The following is a 22,513-nucleotide window of genomic DNA, read 5'->3' as shown; positions in this document are numbered from 1 at the left end:
TTACTGGGCAGCAGTGGTGGCGGGGCGGGGGGGTCACTTCCGACAGTGATTTAAGGAGTCTATGCACCTGGGGAGAGCAGGAGTCTGCAACAGTGGTTTTCTAAGGATGTGACCTCTGTACGTTCACCTGCAATCAGCCCTGACCTTTCAGGCTCCCTGTGCCCCCAGGACCGAGGTTCTCCCCTTTTGCTTTTAACTGGATCTGCATATGTTACTTGCCCCAGCCTGCACCTCTGTAGGAAAGACCCAGTTGAAAGGGAACATGAGAAACTGTGAAGGACCTTCTCTTCCTGCCTCACTGTCCACATCGAACTCCTCCCCAAGCATTGTGAGTGGGTAATCCTCACGTGTGTCTAATCACTCACTCAAGAAACCTTGTGGAAGGCTGGCCCCATGGCCGAGTGGTTAAGTTTGCGCGCTCCACTGCAGGTGGCCCAGTGTTTCGTTGGTTCGAATCCTGGACACGGACATGGCACTGCTCATCAAACCATGCTGAGGCATCGTCCCACATGCCACAACTAGAAGGACCCACAACGAAGAATATACAACTATGTACCGGGGGACTTTGGGGATAAAAAGGAAAAAAAAATAAAATCTTTAAAAAAAAAAAGAAACATTATGGAGTAGCTGTCATATCCAGGAATCAGGCCAGACTCTGAGAATACGAGACTGACCAAAACAAAGGGAGTTTACAATTTAGTGGGAGACGCAGTCAATTAAAAAGATAAATGTAAACAGAGTGTGATACAGCTTTGTTTAGTACCATCACGGTCCATACCTGCTCTTCCCATTGCTCCCTTTCCCCTTCCACTTACCACCCCCAGCTCCATCCCCTCTCACACACACACTTACGGGCAGCTAAGAATAGGGCAAAATTTTCAAGGGAATAAACATCTGCTTAACTCAAAAGTGTTTTCCAACATTACTTTAAAAATCACATCCAAAAGTGATCATGGGAGACCAGATTCTCTGCCAAATCACCAGTTCCTCAGTCTCAGCCTGGACTCTGTCAGATTTGTTCTGTTTATTAATCACTTATTTAACATCTGGCAAGGCTCGGTTGTTCCAATGAACTTGAACACAACCGTCACAATTCATCTGACTTCTGTTCTTTTCTTCTGCAAGAACTTTGAGATGATTTTGTCTTGTTATGTGTGGGTGACACCCTGTAAGCACTCCTGATATTTCAAATCATCCCGCTTCTTTTATTGCCATCAGAGAATGGAAAAGTCACGGGAACGGTTACATGATGGTTGGACTCAGATCAACACTTGGGAAGACATGGATCCTGCAGCTTCTCTACAGAGGGAACTCACGGTGAACTTCCCAAAGGACCTCATCACTCTTAACACTTGCCCTCAATTAAGATTCCACAATTAGGGGCCGGCCTGGTGGCGCAGCAGTTAAGTGTGCACGTTCAGCTTCGGTGGCCCTGGGTTCGCCGGTTCAGATCCCGGGTGCGGACATGGCACTGCTTGGCGTGCTATGCTGTGGTAGGCATCCCGCATATAAAGTAGAGGAAGATAGGCACAGATGTTAGCTCAGGGCCAGTCTTCCTCAGCAAAAAGAGGAGGATTGGCAGCAGTTAGCTCAGGGCTAATCTTCCTTTAAAAAAGAAAAAAAAAAATCTACAATTATTTTTTAAACCCCGGATTCCTGATATTGGCATGTTGATTGTGCACAGAACAGATAGCAAGTGTCCGAAGAAACTTGTGCTTGTACAGCTGAAACAGGAGAAGCCCACCAGCATGAGCCAGAGGTGCAGGAGCCCAACCTCCCATGACACCCTTCCCTGCAGGGCAGTGGTCAACACCTAACGAGCTGTTCTTGTCACCAGGGTGTTGGCAGCTTAGGGCCTTAAAGATTCACCCTGAGCATACTACTTTTATTTTAATATGAATATCTAGCAATTTTAAAGACCCAAAAGCATGAGGCCAGAGAGTATGGAATTTCAGATACTTACATGTCAGATGATGTGCCTGGCAAGAAATCCTACTTTTGCCATCCGCACTCAGGCAAGCAACAGATGGTTATCCTCCCTCTACCAACAGCAACTTACCAACGTTTATGGAGACTTTGTGGCGCTTAGGGAGTCATGGTCGGGTCTGGTCAAATCGGCTCTATTTATGTGCAAGTATACAGGTACATTCCTCAACCAAATAGAATTTTAAAAATTTACCCATGTTCCTGCTCCCATCTATCAGTAAAACACTCAAATGATGATGCTGTAAGTGTTCAAACTAACGCTAGGTACAATAGCATCCTATTATTGGAATAAAAAGCATGAATACACTATGACAGCATGAACTGTAAATCCCAACCATCACCTCTCTGCCGTGTAACTTTGCTGTCCCTTCCATCAGAGATGGGTAATTTCCTCACACATTGATGCTGGGCCTGGCCAGTGACCGACAGGATAGAAGCAGATGTGTTGTTACCAAAAGCTTGAAACGTGGCTTGCTCGCTCACACTTCTGCCATTGCCGGGAGAAGGGCTGACCCCGCCAGCTCACGGCAGGATGAGACACAGAGCAGACCAGGACCCACCTGTGCTTGGAACCAGCTGACCAGCTCAGAACCATCAACTTTTGGTCAACCTACAGTGTGTGAAGGAAGTGAGCGGGTGCTGTCTCAAAGAGCTGACTCATAACAATGCGCACAAGTCGTGGCGGCTCCATGGGGCGTGATGACTGCAGGTTGCTGTTGCTGTCTTTGTGTTTTCTAAATTTGCTGCAGTTTCCACATCAGTAAATAAGATGCTGCTCCAATGTCCACTGAACTTAACTGAATTGGAACTGAGAAGGTTCCAGACAAATGTTACATTTTCCCTGTGCCATTTCCCAATGGCCCTGCTGTATCATCAGATGCAACCTTCAAAGATGTGTGGTAACAGCATCCCAACTACACATTTATACTCTTCTCAGATTTCAACAGCTGGTCCAAAGTAGATTCCTGTTTGAAGTCTGAATCACGTCACGCACCCATCACTCACTGCTGAACTTTGATTCAGAGAGGAATTTTCAGTGCTTACTTTATGGGGTAGAGGGATGGACTGAAGAGGTCTTTCAGAGAAAGACTAGAAACCTAATAACGACTTTCAAATATACCCCAGGCTTAAACTCTACACTTTCTATAACTCATTGCCTTTCTAAAGACTAGCAACAGTTAAAATGTAATTACAAAGAGGTACATTTATAAGAGCAATAAAAATATGAGATATCCAGGAGGAAATCTAACAAATTATGTACAAAATTCTTATAGAGAAAATGATATAGTTCTATTAAAATTCATTGCAAAGTACCTAAATAGAAAATTCACAAAAGCAATAACATTAAAAATTTCCATAAAAATAAATTATAAATTTAATTCAATACCAATGAAAATCCCGAGAGGGTTTCTTTGGTAGACCTTAGCGAACTGATTCTAAAACGTATATGAAAGAATAGGAGACCAAGTGTAGTCAAGACAAATGCCTCCTTAAGTTAAAAATCTCACCACATGCAAGAGTGTAATTTGTACAAGTCACACAAAGTGCTGGAGAATCACTTCAGTGGATGCATTTCCTTGCCTGGAAAAGTCGGCATCAGGCAATTTGACCCAAATGCTGTCAACAACTTAATCCCACTCTCATCCTGATCAGAAGCAGGAAACCCATGTGTTCTGTTCTGCCTTGTGGGATAGCTGGGCGTCAAAGGACGGCTATCATAAAATGATAAGAAGGACTAGCATGTGAAGGAATCCCTCTGCAGAGGGGCCTAGAATTAGCACTGGGTGTTGCAAGAAGACTGATACGGTCCTGGAGCAAGGAAGAGCTTTCTAGCCATTAGAGTTTACAACAGGTGAGGGGCAGTCTGTGCAAAAGAAGGCTGCTTGCCACCAATGACCTCTCACCCTCCATGCATCCATTCACTTAGCCATTCAACAAGGTCATTGAGCACCTACTGAGCACTGTTGTAGACCGTGGAGACACACTGCAGAGCAGAACAGACATAGTCTCCATATTCTTGCCACTCAGTCTAGTGGGAAAGGCAGTCATATAAAGAAACAGACACAGATCACATTGTGTAGTTATATACATACATATGTACATGTGCACACAGTTATATGTATTATTTCAGAATTTTACATATAATTAAAATGTGAAATATAATATACAATTAAATACATTATTATACATTGTAATTATAAAATATATATAATTAAAAATGTGAAAAGTACCTCAGTGTAACCAGCAGAACACAGTGAGAGTGAGTTATGGATGGGGCCCCGTGGGGAGGATGTTCAGGAGAAGAGTGACGCACACTGTGATCTAAAGCATGAGGAGGAGATGGTCTTCTGAAGAGAGCGGAAGTTTCTGGGCAGAGGAGAGAGAATGAATGAAGAAAAGAAAGAGCTGGGGGTTCTCAAGGAAAGGAGAGAAGGCCATGGTTGCTTGAGTTCAGTGGACAGAGGGAAAAGTGGCAGAAGAGCAGGCTGGAGAGGACACGCATGGTGTCACAGGCTGCAACCATTAGTTTGTTATTCTAAGAGTGATGGGGGGCCACTGAAGGGCCTTAAGTAACTAATAATGCTATCTGAATTGTGATGGCTGCAGCATGGAGGGAGGGTTAGAATTGGGGAGGAGTGGTAGCAAGAAGACAGGCTCTTATAGTTGTCCTTGGGAGACACAGTGGTGCACTTGCTCCATGGAGAGTTGATGGTGCCTCGCTCCATGGAGAGTCAATGATGCCCCTCTCTATGGAGATATGATGGTGCCTTGTTCCATGGGGAGATGCTGGTGCCTTATTCCATGGAGACTTGATGGTGCCTTGCTCCATGGGGAGATGATGATGCTTTGCTCCACGGAGAGTCAATTGTGCCTTGCTCCCTCATGATGGCTGCTGAGATGGAGAGCAGGAAATATATTGGAGATGTAAAAGGGAGAAATCAAGTTGACTGGCTGATGGATTGACTGTCTATTTTGAACAATTGGGATGTACTGCTGTGCCATTTGCCTTGTGTCTATCATTTACTGGTTATTGCACTTATGTTCCAGGCATAGTACCAGATGCTGAGGTTACATTAGTTAGTGAGATCAACACACAGCATTAAGGGGCTCCTGGTGAATGTTACAAAGGAAAATCACGTGACTGCTAGGGAGCTGCCACAGAATTCTAGGATGAAGTGAGATGGTCTGTAAAGACATTTTCAGGCTGTAAATAGTAATGGAAGATGGCATGGGTATGGTTATGATTATGGTCCTGCAACCAGATTTCCCTAAAATCTTACAATCACGGGTTATTCTTAATCAATGTCAAAGCACAGGAGGTTTCTCTGGGCTGCTTCTGCTTTCCCGAGACCCATACTTAAGGACCTACCTCTACCCCCATTCTTTGACCTCCCGGCTACCTCTCAATCAATCCTGTTAAAATGGAAGCTGATAAATGGCCTAAGGTATTATTCCTCCTAGGAGTTCATGGATTTGAAATATGAATTTTTGAACACAAAATATCTTAAAGTTCAAAACGAACACATTTATAATAATCTATAATAGTGTAATTACAGAATGTGCATCAGTAGTAGATTTATTCAGAGAAGGGCTTGGGGATAATTTTCTAAACGTACTTCAGGCAGTGGCCTCATCTGGACATGCCTTTACCAGAGACACAGTCAAAGCCCTTAGAGGAAGCAGACTCACCAGCAACCACATCTTGCGTGTCAGCAGAGGAGGCAGGTGCAGACTCCCCAGAAAGCGATGAGGTCTGTGAGTCCCTGATTCTCCCAAAGTCACCCCCAGCTGCGGGTGAGCACCTACTCCAACACGCGTGAGCACCTGGGTGGAAGGAAACGTCCAGAGAGGGAAAGTTTATGGGCATAAAAAACAATTTTTTATCCCTGAGTAAGATTTTGCCTTTATTTATATTGTTTGAGATTTTATAAAATACAGCATTCCCCTGTTATTTGTGTTCTTATAACTAAATAATTAATGACAGATAATATTACTGAGGGCCAATCTTACATCTAGCTCATCTGCACACATATATTAAAAAATTAAATAATCCTAAATATTTATAAGCAATATATACATAAAATACGTACACATTGTTCAGTTCAGCATTTCCCAGATTAGCAATGCATTCTCCAGTGAGTAGGAAAATGCTAGCTTACCATACTTGAGTTTTTCTTACTAGTTATTTAAAATCATAAACTATTGCGTATTTCAGAATTTAATTTTGAATTCTGCATTTACCTTAGAGCTTACTTCAGTACCAGGGAAGAATTTCCAAAATAGAAAAATAGAACTTAAAGACCCTCAGGGCTTTTCTTTTGACGAATTTGAACTTGGCTTTCAGGGTTGAGAGATGCTCGTTTCTTGGATCCATCATCATCTGTGGTCCCAGTGAGATGTCAGTAGGGTGGGTCTTTGGATCTAAGGCCCCGGAATGGAAGGTCTTAGAGCTGAAAGACATGCCCTTTAACCCAGTTACACAGAACTACACAGTGTAACATTGTAGTAATCACAGTGTAAAAACAAACAAAACTTTGGAAACTTTTTTCATTTTATGTCAGAGTATTAACAACATTTATAATTTTCAAAAAGCTTCAAGGGTTTTGAGTGGAAGCAGAACACGCTGGATGTAATTTAACAAGGTTGGCTCACAGCTAAGCACAATATGCTAATACTAGAAATTAAAAGTGCTGAGAGACACATTCAGAATTTTTTAAAATTTGCCTTGACCGTGTTTGGTCTTGTTCCAAGCTGAAGGCCCAGAGAAATCAAAGCATTGCCAGCATCCCACTTCCTCCCTGTGTATCTGTGTGAGATGGACGTAGAGAGCCCTGAAGAATCCTGAATGGGATTGAAAGGAAGGGACAGGAGGAAGCAGCCACTCTCCCTTTGCTCTGTGTGAAGGAAAGACGTGACTCAGACTAGGAGGGACGTGTTTTAAAGACAACCTAGGAAACAGTTAGCCAGCCCAGGCAGTCTAGTGGCTAGCATCTCACCACCCCGGCCCAGGTTCCTGTCCCGGTCAGGGAACCACCCCCTCCCCCACCCCCACCCCATCTGTCGGGTGTCATCCTGTGGCCACTGCGTGTTGCTGTGATGCTGAAAGCTATGCCACCAGGATTTCAAATACCAGCAGGGTCACCCGTGGTGGACAGGTTTCAGTGGAGCTTCAAGACCAAGATAAATTAAGAGGAAGGACCTTCTGAAAAAATTGGCCAAGAAACCCTATGTGGCACCAGGAACAAATGAAATAGGTTACTTCCTTCTCTTCTCGCTGAGTGATGTCTGCCAAGACTGTGTTGAGGCTCCTCAAGGTTTTCTTTAAGGAAGTGCCAGTGGTCACCTGCTACAGGATACATGAACACAGAGGGTCCTCAGCTAGTTTATTTGTGTTTCATTTTCTTCCCATGTGCTTAGGCGTTTAGTGAGCTTGGTCAAATTATCAAAATGAAAGATCTTAGAAATCAGTTTAATTTTGGACATGAGTGATTTCTTTGAAAGAGTTTTCCTACGAAATTTGGCTAAGTCAAGGGAGTTTGTTACTTTTGCTTCCCCTAGGCTGCTGGGTGTGCCTAAACAACATAAATCAGTAGAATTACGTTTTAGTGGGAAAGAACACTACGTAACTCTTCTGCTGAGGCCAAATTCCATCCAAGCCACTCGGGAACAGTCACACCAGCACACACGACCTTCGGCTTCATCGGGTGCCTGTGGACGCTCTTGAGTGGGATGCGCGTGACCACGCGTGGTGACAGGGTGCTACATCTTCATCCTAGTTCACACATGGGCCTTCCCCACTTACTCCAAACTATAAATGGTATTTATATTAAAATATAACTTTGTGCACGAAAGTAGCAAACAGCTTTTCATGAAATTACACGAGATCTCTTCCTAAATGTCGTGTGGCCCTCTGTCTCAATGGCCTAGCAGTTCTAAGATCATTCAGAAACGTTTCAGTTTGAGTGCCGAAAACTGCTCACGATGGAGCACAAAGCAGGGCGCTCACTCTACAGGCGGTTCAAACATGAGGACGAGTCTTCTTCCTCAGCGACACTGCGAGACTGGATATTCAGAGGGTTCCCTGTAGGCTACTTTGAAAGAAATAAAATTCTTACATTTAAGTGCATAAAACGGTGATAGGATTGCTACGAGTTGACGCCCTCGGGAAGCTTACTTTCATTAACAACATGATACCATTTAGCGTCAGTTTTGTGATTATTTCTATAGAAATTATTTCCAAATGATGAAGGATATTAAGTTCATTATGTGGCAATAATGAAATGACTGCTGAAATATACATACAGTTTGGCTTACAATCCAGACAGTATAGGCGTAGACATTCACAGACAGAATCTGAGCCAGTGAGCCCCGGTTCCAAAACGAGGTGTCCAAACAAACTGGGCTTGATCAGGAGCATCTATTTAGACCGTGCTGGTCAAGCTGGTTTTTTCCATCAACCAGTAAAGTTATGCACAGAGGTCATTGGGATAAAATGATGGGGGGATAGGGCCAAGAGTCCAAAGAACAGAGCGTTCGCCCTGTTGAGTGACCTCGGGCAGGCCAGGTATTCTTTTACGTGTCAACTTTTCTACATGTAAAGTAAGGGGCAGAGTAGGTGATGATAAGTTCCCTTCTAACGGAAAAAAAAAAAAGCCATTGTTCTAGGGGTCAGGTTATTATTTTCTGTTTTCCTACAAATATAGCTGTATTTTCCTACAGCTAAATGCCATATATTCAGTAGGTATTAAAAAACAATGACCTATAAAGAGAAGTTATAAGGAAGTATACCTTCAGAGAGCATGTATCATGTATGATTCAATGTCCCTTTGACAATAGTCACAAGATTGCCCTGTTGGCACAGGCAATTGGTGGACACAGCAGGTGGTAGGTCTGCCGTCTGGAGCTGGGTGATCACAGGGTGGGCGCAGCAATCAGTTCCTAGCCTAGGGAGAGATGCTTATCCTTAAGGAAATGCCACTGTGGGGAAAGCTGCACCTTTATCTTAAGGCCATTTGTTCTTGTCTTTAGGACATACCAAATGCTTAAAGCAGATAGAAATGCATGTTCTGGGGCCAAGTTAAGCCCTTTTGGAAAAAACAAGGTCAGACCGAATTAGGTTTACACCAAATGGCTTCCTCATATACTCTAATATCCTACTGCTTGCCCTTTGTTTGTTAAGACACGCAGCTCAGTCCTCTAACTCTAGAGGCAAGCTGCTTCGGTCTGGTCTGCCCGCCCTGCGCTCTGGTCTGGGAACTCCGTCAACGGAATAAGCTGAGGGCCATCACATGTTTGTTTCTTCTCTCTCAGTGATCACATCCTTCCTTGACTGATTCCAGTGTCTCGAAAATTATTGTTTCATATACTTTGTCTGTTTTTTTGGTTGTTTCAGGCATAATGGTAATTATAGTCTCTGTTACTTCATCTTGTCTGGAAGCATAAGTCCTCATGCACGAGTTCATGAGACCCAGGCACATTGAAAATGGCCTTCTGTAACGACCAACTTAGTATTTAACCTTGTAACTAATAGGAATTATGTTATATCTTTGCTAATCATGGAAGATGTCGTTTGAGGAATGAAAATCTCAGTGTTTATTATCTATATAAAAGAGACTGGGAAATAAAAGTTTTGTTCAATACACCTAATGAATTCTTTCTTTGCAACATGTGATTACTGAAATATAATTTTGTGTTCAAAACATTGCAGTTGTTATTTTCCTGACTCTTACTGACAGGGACCATATTATCTAGTACCTTTAAGAAGCATAGAAACACACACGTATATACACAGATATATACATATTCAAAGAATTATAAAAAGGAATTTCACTCATTTATACATATTTAAATGTACATGTGAATGATTCAAATTTACTGAGCCACTAAATAGTGTTTTAATCACCCACTGTAAATTCTATACCTCCCTCCAGGTCATCTCAGGAGTATAGACTTCATGGAGCTTTTCCTGATTTTACAAACTAGAGATGATTTCTGCTTCCCCTGAATTCCTATAGTCCTTCGAGCCTCATGCTGCTTTGAACATGGGCAACACGAGCAGTTTGTGTAGCATCCACCTTACTCTGCCTTGATTCAGTGTTGTTAGTTGTCATATTTCCTCTGCCAGTGTAAAAGTTCCTCAAAAACAGCTTTATTAATTTTCAAAATCCTTCATAGCACCTAGCATGAGCACAGCAGTAGTTGGTGCTAAATAATCATCTGTTGAGTTGGTTTTAACTATTTGTGTTAGCCTTATATGATTTAACTTCAAACTCAGAAGCATCTTTTTAGCTTAAAACACCCACCGAGAGAGAGAGGAAGGTGCTAAGACAGTGCTTTGTACTGAATGACAGCCAAGGACAGGCATCAGAACAGCTTGTATGATCTTGATCAGGGCCTGAAAGGGCCTTGGTCTCTGTCTCAGCCCTGATCTTTGCATGAGCTACCAGTTGACCTTTGGTTCACAGACTCTGCCCACAGTAACTACTGCAAACCAAACAGGAAGCTCAGGAAGACTGAATTCATAGAGCAGCATAAATCCATTCTCACTTCTGAGAAACTAACCCAAGTGCATGTAATCCTACTGTGAGCAACAATGTCATAAAACTTCCCAGCCATGATCCTAAGGCACCATGTTTCTATTATTATTCCTGCCCACAGTCGCTTCTCCTTTTTCTACACTCAGAAAGTGACTCTCACCTCTACCACTGTTTCTTCTTCCCAGCAAATGGCACCACCATTCAGTTAGCCATTCACACCAGAAACCTGAAAGCTGTATTTGACACCATGCTCTCATCCCCTCATTTCCAAGCAATCATTAAATCATTGATTCTACCTCTGAAATTTTTATTAAATGTGTCCTCTGCTACCATTATTCCCATCTATCCTCATCTCTTGCCTGGACGACTACGACGGCCACCACCTTGTCTCCTCGTGTCCTCCCTTGCACCCCAAATCCATCCTCAAGCATGCAGCCTCAGTGACATTTGTGAGATGTTAGTCTGATCATGTCACTCGCATGAGTAAAGGCTTCAATGGTAACCCTTTACCACTGGGATTAACCTTAGCATGTGCTTCACAGCGCTGCAAGGTCTGGCCCATGCCTACCTCACCAGCCTCTCCCTGCTTCCTTCTCTCTTTTGATCTGTGGACTTTTCCCTGACTCAGGACCTTTGCACATGCTGCTCCCACTCTACTGCTGTTTCTTTCCCCTTCACCTCACCAATTCCCACTCAACCCCCATCCCCAGTACAAGCTTTGTTTACATGCTTTTAGGATTAGTGGTGATGGGAGTTGGCACTCATCTTAGAAATTGTCTGGTTCACCCGTATTTATTTTTTAATTAATGAGTAAAATGAGTCTGAGAGAGGTCAAAAGACTAGCTTGAGGGACAGCTGGGTGATAACAGATATTTTAGAACTCAAATCTCCCACAATCTTGCATTTTTATGAAAGCAATACAAAAGCTGAATGTAAATGAATTGCCTGGTAGGTGGAACCTACAGAAAGTAGGAAATTTATCTACTATCTTTTCTCCACCTTGAATAGTTCCCAGCACTTAGTAAGTCCCCACAAATACTTGTTGACTAGGCAAATGGATAAGTTTCCCTACTCCACGCAACATAAATCTGTTTGTTACAGTGAAGTTGTGAGAATGCGTGATCTGTGTAGCATCGCCAACACCCCGTCCTTGCCCATCTCTTGCTGAACTTTAAGAAAGGCATAAATATGGATAAGCTCAGAAATGGATGTCTAAAATATCCAAGCAACACTTTTTAAAAGACTAAAGATACATGAAATAAAAATAAGACTAGCTTGAAAAGTGTCCCCTCACCTCTCCGGTCTGCACTACACAGAGTGGTTCCCAGTCCGGGCTGGACGTTAGAATCACATGGGAGGTTAAAAAAATCTAGAGGCCCAAGCTGTACCCAGGCCAGAAAGACCAGAATCTCTGAGAGCGGAGCCCAGGCATCAGTGCTTTTAAAGCTCTGCTGGTGATTCTCACGTGCAGCCGGTTTGAGAACCAGGCTATGAAGGTTTCCTGTTAGCTCTTCGGGCAGGCCTCTGCCGCGTCTGTGATGATTTTCCCTCCTCCTTCTAACCATTAACAAGATATTCCTCAAAGCTTAAGGTAGAAACTCCTCTATCAGATCTGGTAGGGACTAGTACTTGGCTGGTTATATAAAAATTGAGTAAAGCGAGGAATCATTAAAAAAACTGCTGTTAGAGAGTGCAAAAAAATGGGGACAAATCCCCCCATCCCTGTGAGCACAGCCCTCTGCAATACGACTTCGCTGCTCCTTCCATTAAGAGTTGAATTTATGTCTTCACCTCCTTAAATTTGATGAGGTCTTCTGACTTGACTTGATAAATGGAATTCAGCAAGTGGATGTTGTGAATTTCTAAGTTTAGGCTTCATGAGGCTGTGCTGTTTCTGCATTCGTTCTCTTGAAATATGGCCCTGGGGCCACCATGTAAGGAAACCCAGGCTAGCCTCCTTGAGGGCGAGAGACCACAAGGAGAGCTGACCAACCAATAGCGAACATGAGCTGCCGTAAAGCTGAATGACACCATCGTAGACCATCCAGCCCCAGGGGAGTTGTCACCGGACCGCAGCTGCATGAGTGACCCCAGGTAAAGCTCAGCTCTAAATATGGATCCACAGAATCATGAACAAATAAAATGGCTATTTTAAGCCATTAAGTTTTCAGTTGATTGTTACATGTAACTGATACATATACCTTAGAGATTTTATTCTGGCTTAAACAATCTCCAGATGTGTCATGGAGGCCTTTTTATTTTAAGTAAAGTGTCACCAATAAGTATTTTCTTTCTATTTCTATATTATCTTTCTTGCATAAACCACACCCATAATATAGTATCTGCAACGTCAAGTTTTGGATTTTTAAAAATAGTTCAAGATGTTAAAGACATTTATGGAATAATCTGATGCAGATGCCTCCTTGAATTTTACACTATTTTCCCAATCTTTTCCAGTTTTCTCTCCCACACATAACTTGGTAGCAATTCGATTTAATGACTCACCCTTATCAAGTCTTTCCAAAGCATTTTCAACTTGACTTCCCTAGAAATACTTCTTTTTCTCTTGGTACTCACATTTAATCAGTTTAATCTTTAGTTAAATTATGTAATTAAAATAAGCACAATTGACACAAACAGGTTTAGGGCAAACACACCGACTTTTGTTAAGTATACAACTCAAACTTGGGAGCAGAAGTAAGGACAGACTGGTAAGTAGTCACTAGTAGCTCTCACACGACATGGGTGTGAACGTGGGTCATAACGTGTTACGAGTTGGGTACGTGGAAGCCAGTGAGAACATTGTCTTTTGCACATGACTCTCTGCTCTTTGTATGTACTACACACCCTCTCCCTCAAGGGCAGGTCCACAGCCATCGTTTCAAATTAGTTTCAGAGGTAGGACCAGACTGTCTGGGTTTTTGAGTTGCAAACATCTTCACCTCGATTTCTCTCTTGAGATTCTATCTGTTCTATTTCCTCCCTTCATGCCCTTCTCTAATACATGTTTTAAGTGTTGTGTTCTCCAGTTACTCTAAAGCTTACTAATTCCCTTTGTCTCTTACATTCCACCACATTTATAGGCTTCAATGTTCACTTTTACAGTGTTGTGTTACTCACTACTCTTTCTGGTGTGTAATGGTTAATTTTATGTGTCAACTTGACTAGGCCACAGTACTCAGATACTTGGTCAAACACCAGCCTAGATGTCACTCTGAAGGTATTTTTTAGATGAGATTAAAATTTAAGTCAGTAGACTTTAAATAAAGCAGATTACCCTCCATCATGTGGGTGGGTCTCATCCAATCAGTCGAAGGCATTAAGAGAAAGATACTGAAGTCCACAGAGAAAGAAGGAATTCTGCCTCAGTTGAGATTCAAACTGCAGTGTCAGTTCTCCCCAGCCTGCTGACCTGCCCCACAGAATTCAGACTTGCTGGCCCTCAGAATTGAGTGAGCCAATTTCTTAAGATCTTTTCCTATCTAGTATCTAAATAACTACTTATCTATCTATCTTTCTGTCTGTTTATCTATCTATCATTTGTTTATCCTATTGGTTTTGTTTCTCTGGAGAGAAACCTAACCAACACAGGTGCCATAGTCTTTTATTCTCTAGAATGTAGGCTATTTAATGCAGTGACCAGAATGATACCTCGTTCTAGTGTGTTTACGTTATGTAACCATGTGGTAGTTTGCTGAGGACAAGACTGTGTTTATACGTCTTTGTGTTTTAGGTCTAGCACAATGTCTGACACTACAAATGTTTGTTAAATGGATAAATCTCTTAGAATCAGATGATTAACAAAGGCTGAGAGAAAAGATAAGAGGAAACTTTAAAAGATGCCCAGATGAGCATAGGCAACAGATTTAGTGTTAACAATCTACAAAGTTCTAAAAGAAACCCAACTTGGATTTTGACTTAATATTTTCTTTCTAGAAATAAATATTTATGGAAAGATGGAGGTGTTGAAATTCAAAATAGGTAGTCTTAAGGAAAATATTTTCTGTACACAAAGCATAGTAAATGTACAATTTTTCATGCTAGTAAGAGATTTTAAAGATTGAAAATATAATTTCAATAATGATAAGGATAGATTTGCATCTACGTCATTTCTTACAAGGAAATTATGGCTATTCAGAGCATACCACCATCATTTGAAGCTGACATTGTGGAAAGTATTCCCATTTTTTCCAACAGGAAAAAGTAGATGTAGAGACTCAATCCTGGGTGGACTTTATTATAGTGTAATCAAATATAACATTTTAATGTTCAAAATATAAAGATTAAAGCTGATAAATGAGTATTTGTAAGAAGCAAATGAGCTCTAAATTTGTATTTTCATGTGATGTTTTCTTTTAACATTAGCAGGTTTTATCACACACTGCAATGAAGGGAAAACTCATTCCATTGAGCAGCTTAGGTACCCAACAGCTGAGAGAAATTGGTTTTATAATTTTTTCCCCATTAGTTTGGAGAGAAAATTGGTGATGACTGGAAAAACCTGAATTAACATGCTTCAAGTCATTTTAAACTCTTTAAAATAAGAAAATTGCAGATCTCTACATTATATCATTTATGTATGATTCCATATATGGAAGGTTCTTCTTGAATCTCCAAGGATCTGACTTCTATGTGTGAGATCAGCATTGGTCATGTGCAAGCAGTAATTTACTGCATATTTGAATATTGTGCTAAAACTATTAAAGCTTTTAGGAGGTAGCCTGTTAGTTACCATGACAACTTCTCTTAGATAGGGAATTTCTTTGCTTAAATTAAAAAATATCAAGTGCTGATTGTTTTGCAGTAGTAAAATGTCAGGCTTAAAACTAAAATTATATATTGGGTATTATGAGAGCAGAAAAAGGTGACCAGTATCTACAATCCCTCCCTCTCCTATCAAGCCTCAGAGTTACAGAGTTCTTTCAAATTCATAAGGAACAAATGATTCTTTGTTTTCTCTTGAGGAAGGTTAGCTCTGAGCTAACATCTGCCACCAATCCTCCTCTTTTTGCCGAGGAATATTGGCCCTGAGCTCACATCTGTGCCCATCCTCCTCTATTGTATATGTGGGGTGCTGCCACGGCATTGCTTGATAAACAGTGCATAGGTCTACACCCGGGATCTGAACTGTCAAGCCATGGGCCCCCAAAGTGGAGCACGTGAACTTAACCGCTCCACCACTGGGCCAGCCCCAGAAACAGGTGATTCTTTCTTCATAAATCTATAAGAAGAAAATAGAGGGGAATGTTTTACAATCTTGGAAACTGGAAGGTCTAAATATTTTACCAAAACCATAAGTCATAATGGAAAAAAATTAATAAATGTGACAAAGAAACTAGTGATTAGCACTTGATATGAGAAAAAGTGTGCAAACTATATGACAAACAAAAGGCTAAAATTATTAATTTATGAAGAACTTTTACAATGGAACAAGAATAATGTGGTGACTAACATAAAAAGTGGCAGCAGATGTGAACAAATGATTAGAAAAAGAAACATTGACTAGTGAACATGAAAAATACTCTGCTTCATTTCAATAAAAGAAGAGGAATTTGAACAAATAACGTATTAGTAGTAGTAGTAGTAGTAGTATCATTATTTGCTGAGGAAGATTAGCCCTCGGCTAACATCTGTGCCAATCCTCTTCCACTTTATATGTGGGACACCTCCACAGCATGGCTGACGAGTGGTGTAGTTCTATGCCTGGGATCTGAACTGGCGAACTTGGGCTGCAGAAGCAGAGCACACCAAACTTAACCACTGCACCATGGGACCAGCCCCAATAACATTTTATTTTATAACTTTCATATCGGCAAAGACTGCAGAGTAGGACAATACCCAGCACTGGTGGTGAACCGGCGAAATAGGCACTATAAACTATTATTGGGAGTATAAACATGTAAACTGATAGTCATCATGGGAGATAAATTGGCAATGTGCTTTTTTATTGAAATATAATTATCATATTATAAAATTCGCTACTTTATTTTATTTTAAAAAATGTATTGTCTGGAAAATGAGATAGCCAAATTTGTTAAATTTTATGTAAAGTAAAAGTAAATGGGCCATGAGAGAGGACTCAACACATCCTTTTATGAGCAAAGTGTGTGAGCTTGAGTGAGTGAACTGAAGTTTGTTATTTGATCCTTTTACTTGGTTCTCAGCTGTGCAGATAGTTGAGGATGCCAGGAGGGACTTGAATACATACATAATTATTGTTTTTCTCAAGAATTTGTAAAGAAAGACTTTGAATTTTAGGATTTCAGGTCAGATAGTTTTTCTGGACCAAATTCTACTTTTAAAATCTAAAATTCACAATTTTAAAGTGTATAATTCAGTAGGTTTTACGATATCCACAGGTTTTGGAACCATCGGCACTAATTCCAGAAGGTCTTCATCGCCCTCACAAGAGATCCCTACAGCACTACAGTCACTCCCCACTCCCTCCTCCTCCAGCTCCCGGCAACCATGATTCTGCTCTCTGTCTCTATGGGTTTGCCTATTTTGGGAAAATAATATAAACGGCTCATGGAATATGTGGCCCTTCGTGTCTGACTTCTTTAAATCGGCATATTTTCAAGGTCCATCCATGTTATAGCATGCATCAGTACTTCCTTCTTTTTATTGCTGACTAATGTTTCATTGCCTGGATAGACCACATTTTGTTTATCCATTCATCTGTTGATGGACATCTGAGTTGTTTCCACATTTTGACAGTTGTATATAAAGCTGTAATGAACATACCTATGCAAGTTTTTGTTTGAATACCTGTTTTCAATTCTTCTGAGTATATACCCAGGAGTGGAATTCTGGGTCATATGGTAACTCTGTGTTTACTTTTTGAGGAAGTGCCCAACTGTTTTCCAAAGTTGTGGCACCATTTTACATTCCACCAGCAATACACATTGCTGTTTACTAAGGGTTCTAATTTCTCCACATCTTCACCGACACTTGTCATTACCTGACTTTTTGATTCTAGCCATCCTAGTGGGTATGAAATGATACCTCATTGTGGTTTTGATTTGCATTTCTCTGATTACCAATGATGTCAAGAATCTTTTCATGTGCTTATTAACCATTTTTACATCTTCTTTGGAGAGACATCTAATCAGATTCTTTGTCCATCTTAATTGGGTTGTCTTTTTAATTATTTAGTTGTAAATGTTCTTTGTATGTTCTAGATGCAATCCCTTATCAGATAAATGGTTTTCAAATATTTTCTTCCATTCTGAGGGTTACCTTTTTCACTTTCTTGACAGTCTTCCTTGAAGCTCAAAAGTTTTTAATTTTTGTCAAGTCCAATATTTTCTTTAGTTGCTCTGCTTTTGGTGTCACATCTAAGGAACCACACATTGCCCCAGGCAGCAGCAACTAATATATCAACATGCAAATGTTTTTGACAAATGCTCCCACGAAGCCACCTCAGCACAAGGAAGCAAGCCCTTTGAGCTGGTCCTCCAGGAAGGCACCAGACAGGTAAAACAATCAACTACCATTCCTTGTGAATGAGACCAATTCTGCCTCCTCTTGTGCTGGTGCCTGTCCCAAGACTGTGGGCTGTTAGCTTGAAGGCATCTGCCATGCTGGGGAGTGGAGTGTGGGACCAGAGTTAGTTAGAATACCACAAGACTCTCTGTTCTTACAGATATTTAGTCAACTTTTCTTGATTAAGTCCCCTGGTTGCTGACAGCTTTTGCTTAGTTTCTAGAACTGCAGAAAAGTTGATTTTGAGAATTTTTGCCAGTTTAGTCATGATTTTATGAAGAGATAGACTTTTGGATTTTCTTACTGTGCCATTTTTGCTTCTCCTTCTTTCTTGAAGGACAGTTTTCTGCATATAGAATTCTTGTTTGACTACTTTGCAGCACTTTGAATATGTCAACCCATTGCCTTCTGGCCGACATGGTTTCTGACGACAGATCAGCTGTTAATATTATTAAGGATACATTATATGTGATGAGTCCCTTCTCTCTTACTGCTTTCAAGACTCTGTCTTTTGATAGTTTGATTTTTCTAGGTGTAAATCTTCTTGAGTTTATCCTTCTTGGAATTCATTTGAGTTTCTTAGATGTGCAGATTAAAGGTTTTCATCTAATTTGGGAGGTTCAGGGCCATTATTTCTCTATATTCTTTCTACCCTTTTCTCTCACTCCTCTCCTTTGGGACTCCCATTATGTAGACGTTGGTGCCCATGATAGTGTTTCACAGACCTCTGAGACTCTGTTTATTTTATTTCTTTTTCTTTCTGTTTTTCAGATCAGATAATCTCAATTGACTTATGTTCAAGTTTTCTGTTTCTTTCTTCTGCTAGCTCTAATTTGCTGTTAGCTACTGTACTGAATTTTTCCATTTCAGTTATTCTATTTTTCAACTATTTTAAACTAGTTTATAATTTCTATCTGTTTATTAATATTCTCTATTTGGTGAGACATCATTCTTGTATTTTCCTTTAGTTCTTTAGAGCTGAAACCAGGTCTAACAATAGCTCCTAGGACATATTTGTAATAGCTGATTTAATATCTTTGCTTATTAAGTCCATGTCTCTGATTCATCAGGGAGAGTTTCTGTTGACTATTTTTTTTCTATTATGGCTCAGACCTTCCTGTTTTGGGATATCTCATAATTTTTGTTGCAAACTGGGCATTTTAAATAATATAATGTGACAGCCTTGGAAGTCAGACCACTGCCCTGCTCCAAAGGGGTCGCTGTTCTTTCTGTTTGTTATTATTGGTGCTGTTTGTTTTGTGACTTTCCTGAATTAATTCTGTGAAGCCTGTATTCTCTTTGAGATGTGGCCATGGAAGTCTCTGTTCATTTAGCTCTCTGGCCAGCTAGTGACTGAAGAGAGATTTCCCTAAACGTCTTGAACTGGGAAGTCGCACAGCCTCTGCTGTGGGGATCATGTGCTGGTGTCTCTCTAACGCTCTGGCAGGTGGTGTGCACACTGCCTCAGCCGTCATCCTGCTGTGGAGTGGTGTGGTGAGCCCCAAGTGGACACACAGGGAGAGATGTGGGCCTCTCAGTGCTCTCCTGGAGACATGCGTGTGACTCAATATCCCCAGGAACAGGTCGGGGCTTTTCAAAGCCCTTATGGATATGTTATCCCTCAGATTTTCCTTTCGTTATTCTGGTCAGCTTCTCGTTTGCCCCAAATATTGTCACTGCCTCAGGCCTTAGGCAGTTGCCACTGACTTTTTTCAACCAACATCCCAGGGAAAAGACTGTTTACACTGAGTGAGCTCTGAGTCAGGTCAAATAAAGACAAGTCCTTGAGTGGAGGTTTCCAGAGAACTGCCAGACATGTCAAGTAGGAGCAGCTATCTGGGCATGGGCTTTAGGGAACTTCAAACCCGTCCTGCCCACTCTCATGGCTGCCAGGCTGCTCCTCTTCACAGCTGCCGCGCCTGTGAGGCTGTTGGTTTTCAAGGCTACTGCAGACCGGTGGAGGAGGGTGAGAACAGGATAGGTCAAAACGTCATGAACATCATACCAAGATTCAGCCCTTTTTCTTGGATAAAAATTCTTTGGGTTGTTGCAAGCCTTTGGTTAATTTCTAGAATATTGAAAAAGTTTATTTTGACAATTTTGCCAGTGTTCTCATTGCTTTTATGGAAGAGTAGATTTTCAAGGTCCTTCCTCCACCATTCTGGGAATGCTGTTTAATCTGCACATGAAATCTTAAAATAATGTTTGTGTACTTACCTAGTAAAGTGTGGTTAACTACTAAAATGTGTAGTAGTCAGGGACTACTAAATAGGTAGAGATATAGCAAATGTAGAAGAATAATAAAAAATAAAGAATCTGTCTACTCAGACAAGCACCCTGGCCCCAAGCCAAGACTCAGGTCTCTTGGGAGAGGGTGTGGCTGCCACAGGAACACTCAGTGCATCAGGAGAAGAGACCCTTGTGGAGGGTGGGCCGAGGGAATGCGAGTGTCCCTATGGTGTGGCTGCCACCCCTCCCCGTGCCCCTCCATGGGCACGTGCCAGAAACAAAACCCCTTCCTCTTGCTGTTGACAAATCCTAACATCGCCAGCTGGCAAAAGAGATGTTGGCAGTGTCCAGTTCCCGTGTCACAAAGCAAGGCCAAGAAAGGTGAATTTGGATCAGAGAGGCAGTGTATAAAGCCAGCACAGCATCTTTTGATAAAGCAAATGTCCTCCTCTGCAACACATCCAGGCTCAGTCCCTCCCACGCAGACGCCGGCATTCTACGAACAACCCCCAAACCACAGTGTCTTCATTCAAATGATGCCTCGGTTCATCGGAACACAGGCCGTTTATCCAGGAAGCCTTCATCCTATCAGTTGACCTTCAGATTTTTCGGATGCTCACCAGGTAGATCCCTTGAACATGTGAATTTTTTTCTTTTTAATGTTTTGTACCTCAAGTCTAGTTGGTTAAACCTGAATAGCAAGAGCCTAAGTTTTGTGAGCTTCCAATGCAATAACAGAATCGGCCACTTTGTGAAGCATAGCTCATGCACTGGCAAGTTGATTCAGACTCGTTATATTTAGTGGTATGAGTAAGTTCCAAGATGTAAACCAAGTTACAGAAGGGAACATACTAATGGGCAGAGTTGGGAGCCTCTTGGCAGCCGCCGGCAAAACCACACACCACCCTCAGCGTCTGCAGCTGGCTCGCAAGATTTCCTGGGGCAAAATCTCCTGGTAGAAAATTTTTAATAACTCTGTTTGAGAAGTCACCTTCCTAACACTGCCTAGCTACGTGTTCGTTTACAAAATAAAGTTGGTTTTGGGAAAACACGAGAACTAAATACAGTTGGCTGCAGGACACAATAAAGAGCTGTCATTGATGGAGTTTGGCCATTTCGGCATCAGAGCTAATATGTTATGAATCTCCTCGTCATCCTGATGGCTTTCCTGCAGTTTCCCTTACTCTCCATCTAAGAGTGTGATATGAATCACCTCGTCCATCTACACTGGAACTTAAGGGGGGAAAGTAATGTAAAACGTAGTTTTCTGGAATATGAAATACAGGCAATGGGATGAAGAAGAAACAGGAGTAAACCCCTTTTTATCAGAAAGTCACTTCAGAGCACAGCCATTGTGCCCCAGGAGAAACTATTGGGAGCTACATTGCCCCGTACATGCTTGCACCAATCAGTCTGTGGAAGAAATGATCAATTTTGTTGGGGCTGTGGAGGCGAGACAAGAAGAGAAAAAGACTTGAAATGCAGTTGCCAAGATGATTTGGTGACTGGAATGCAAGGTCTCAAGGCAAATGTCCCTCTCTGAGCTTCCGGGAGGTCGTTTTCACTTGAGGCGGAATCAGAGGCAGAGGCCCATTTTCCAGTGTTGATGGCAGAGAGGCCAGGGCCCCAAACCACCCGAAACCCAGGCTAAGCCCAGAGGGCCCTGACCCGGGTGCCTCTCCAGCTTCCAAGCGGTGGTGTCAGACGCACTGAGCACACCCTGCGAGGCACCTGCCTGTGGGCCAGAGCTCAGAGGCCGGCTCCCCTACAGTCCCTCCAGAACAACTGACAGGCTCCCCTGTTGGTATTAGCCACCAGGAAACCAGGAATACTGGATGCCTGGCAGAGTGATTTCAAAACAAACATGGACCGTGAAATTTTTTCTAAAATTTAAAACCACTAGTCTTATCAGTGTCTTGAAGATGAAATAGCAAATAGGATATAGACATCTGTGGGCTCTCACATCCTCGCCTGCCCACAGAGGGGTGGCTTAGGACGGGTCCATATACGATTGTCCATGACTAAAGCAGCTTGCTTTCCCCTGGAAACTGTGCCCCGGGCCAGTTCTGTTCCAGTAGCAAAGCCCAACCCAGTCGGGGGTTTAAGGGGTACCAGGGGCCTATTACGGCCTTGAGCTGCAGCTCCCTGCTTCATTAGCAGCTGCGTTGTTCACAGTCCTCTCTTCACTGCCTTTGCAGCAGGCAGGCTCTGTATCCCACTTAGTTCCATGCTGGGGAACATCCCCTAACCTTCTCCATCAACCCTGTTGTGCACGT

Source organism: Equus asinus, chromosome 1 (assembly GCF_041296235.1).
Source record: "Equus asinus isolate D_3611 breed Donkey chromosome 1, EquAss-T2T_v2, whole genome shotgun sequence".
Taxonomy (NCBI): domain Eukaryota; kingdom Metazoa; phylum Chordata; class Mammalia; order Perissodactyla; family Equidae; genus Equus; species Equus asinus.
The sequence above is the reverse complement of the archived record's forward strand: the minus strand, read 5'-3'. Positions refer to the sequence as shown.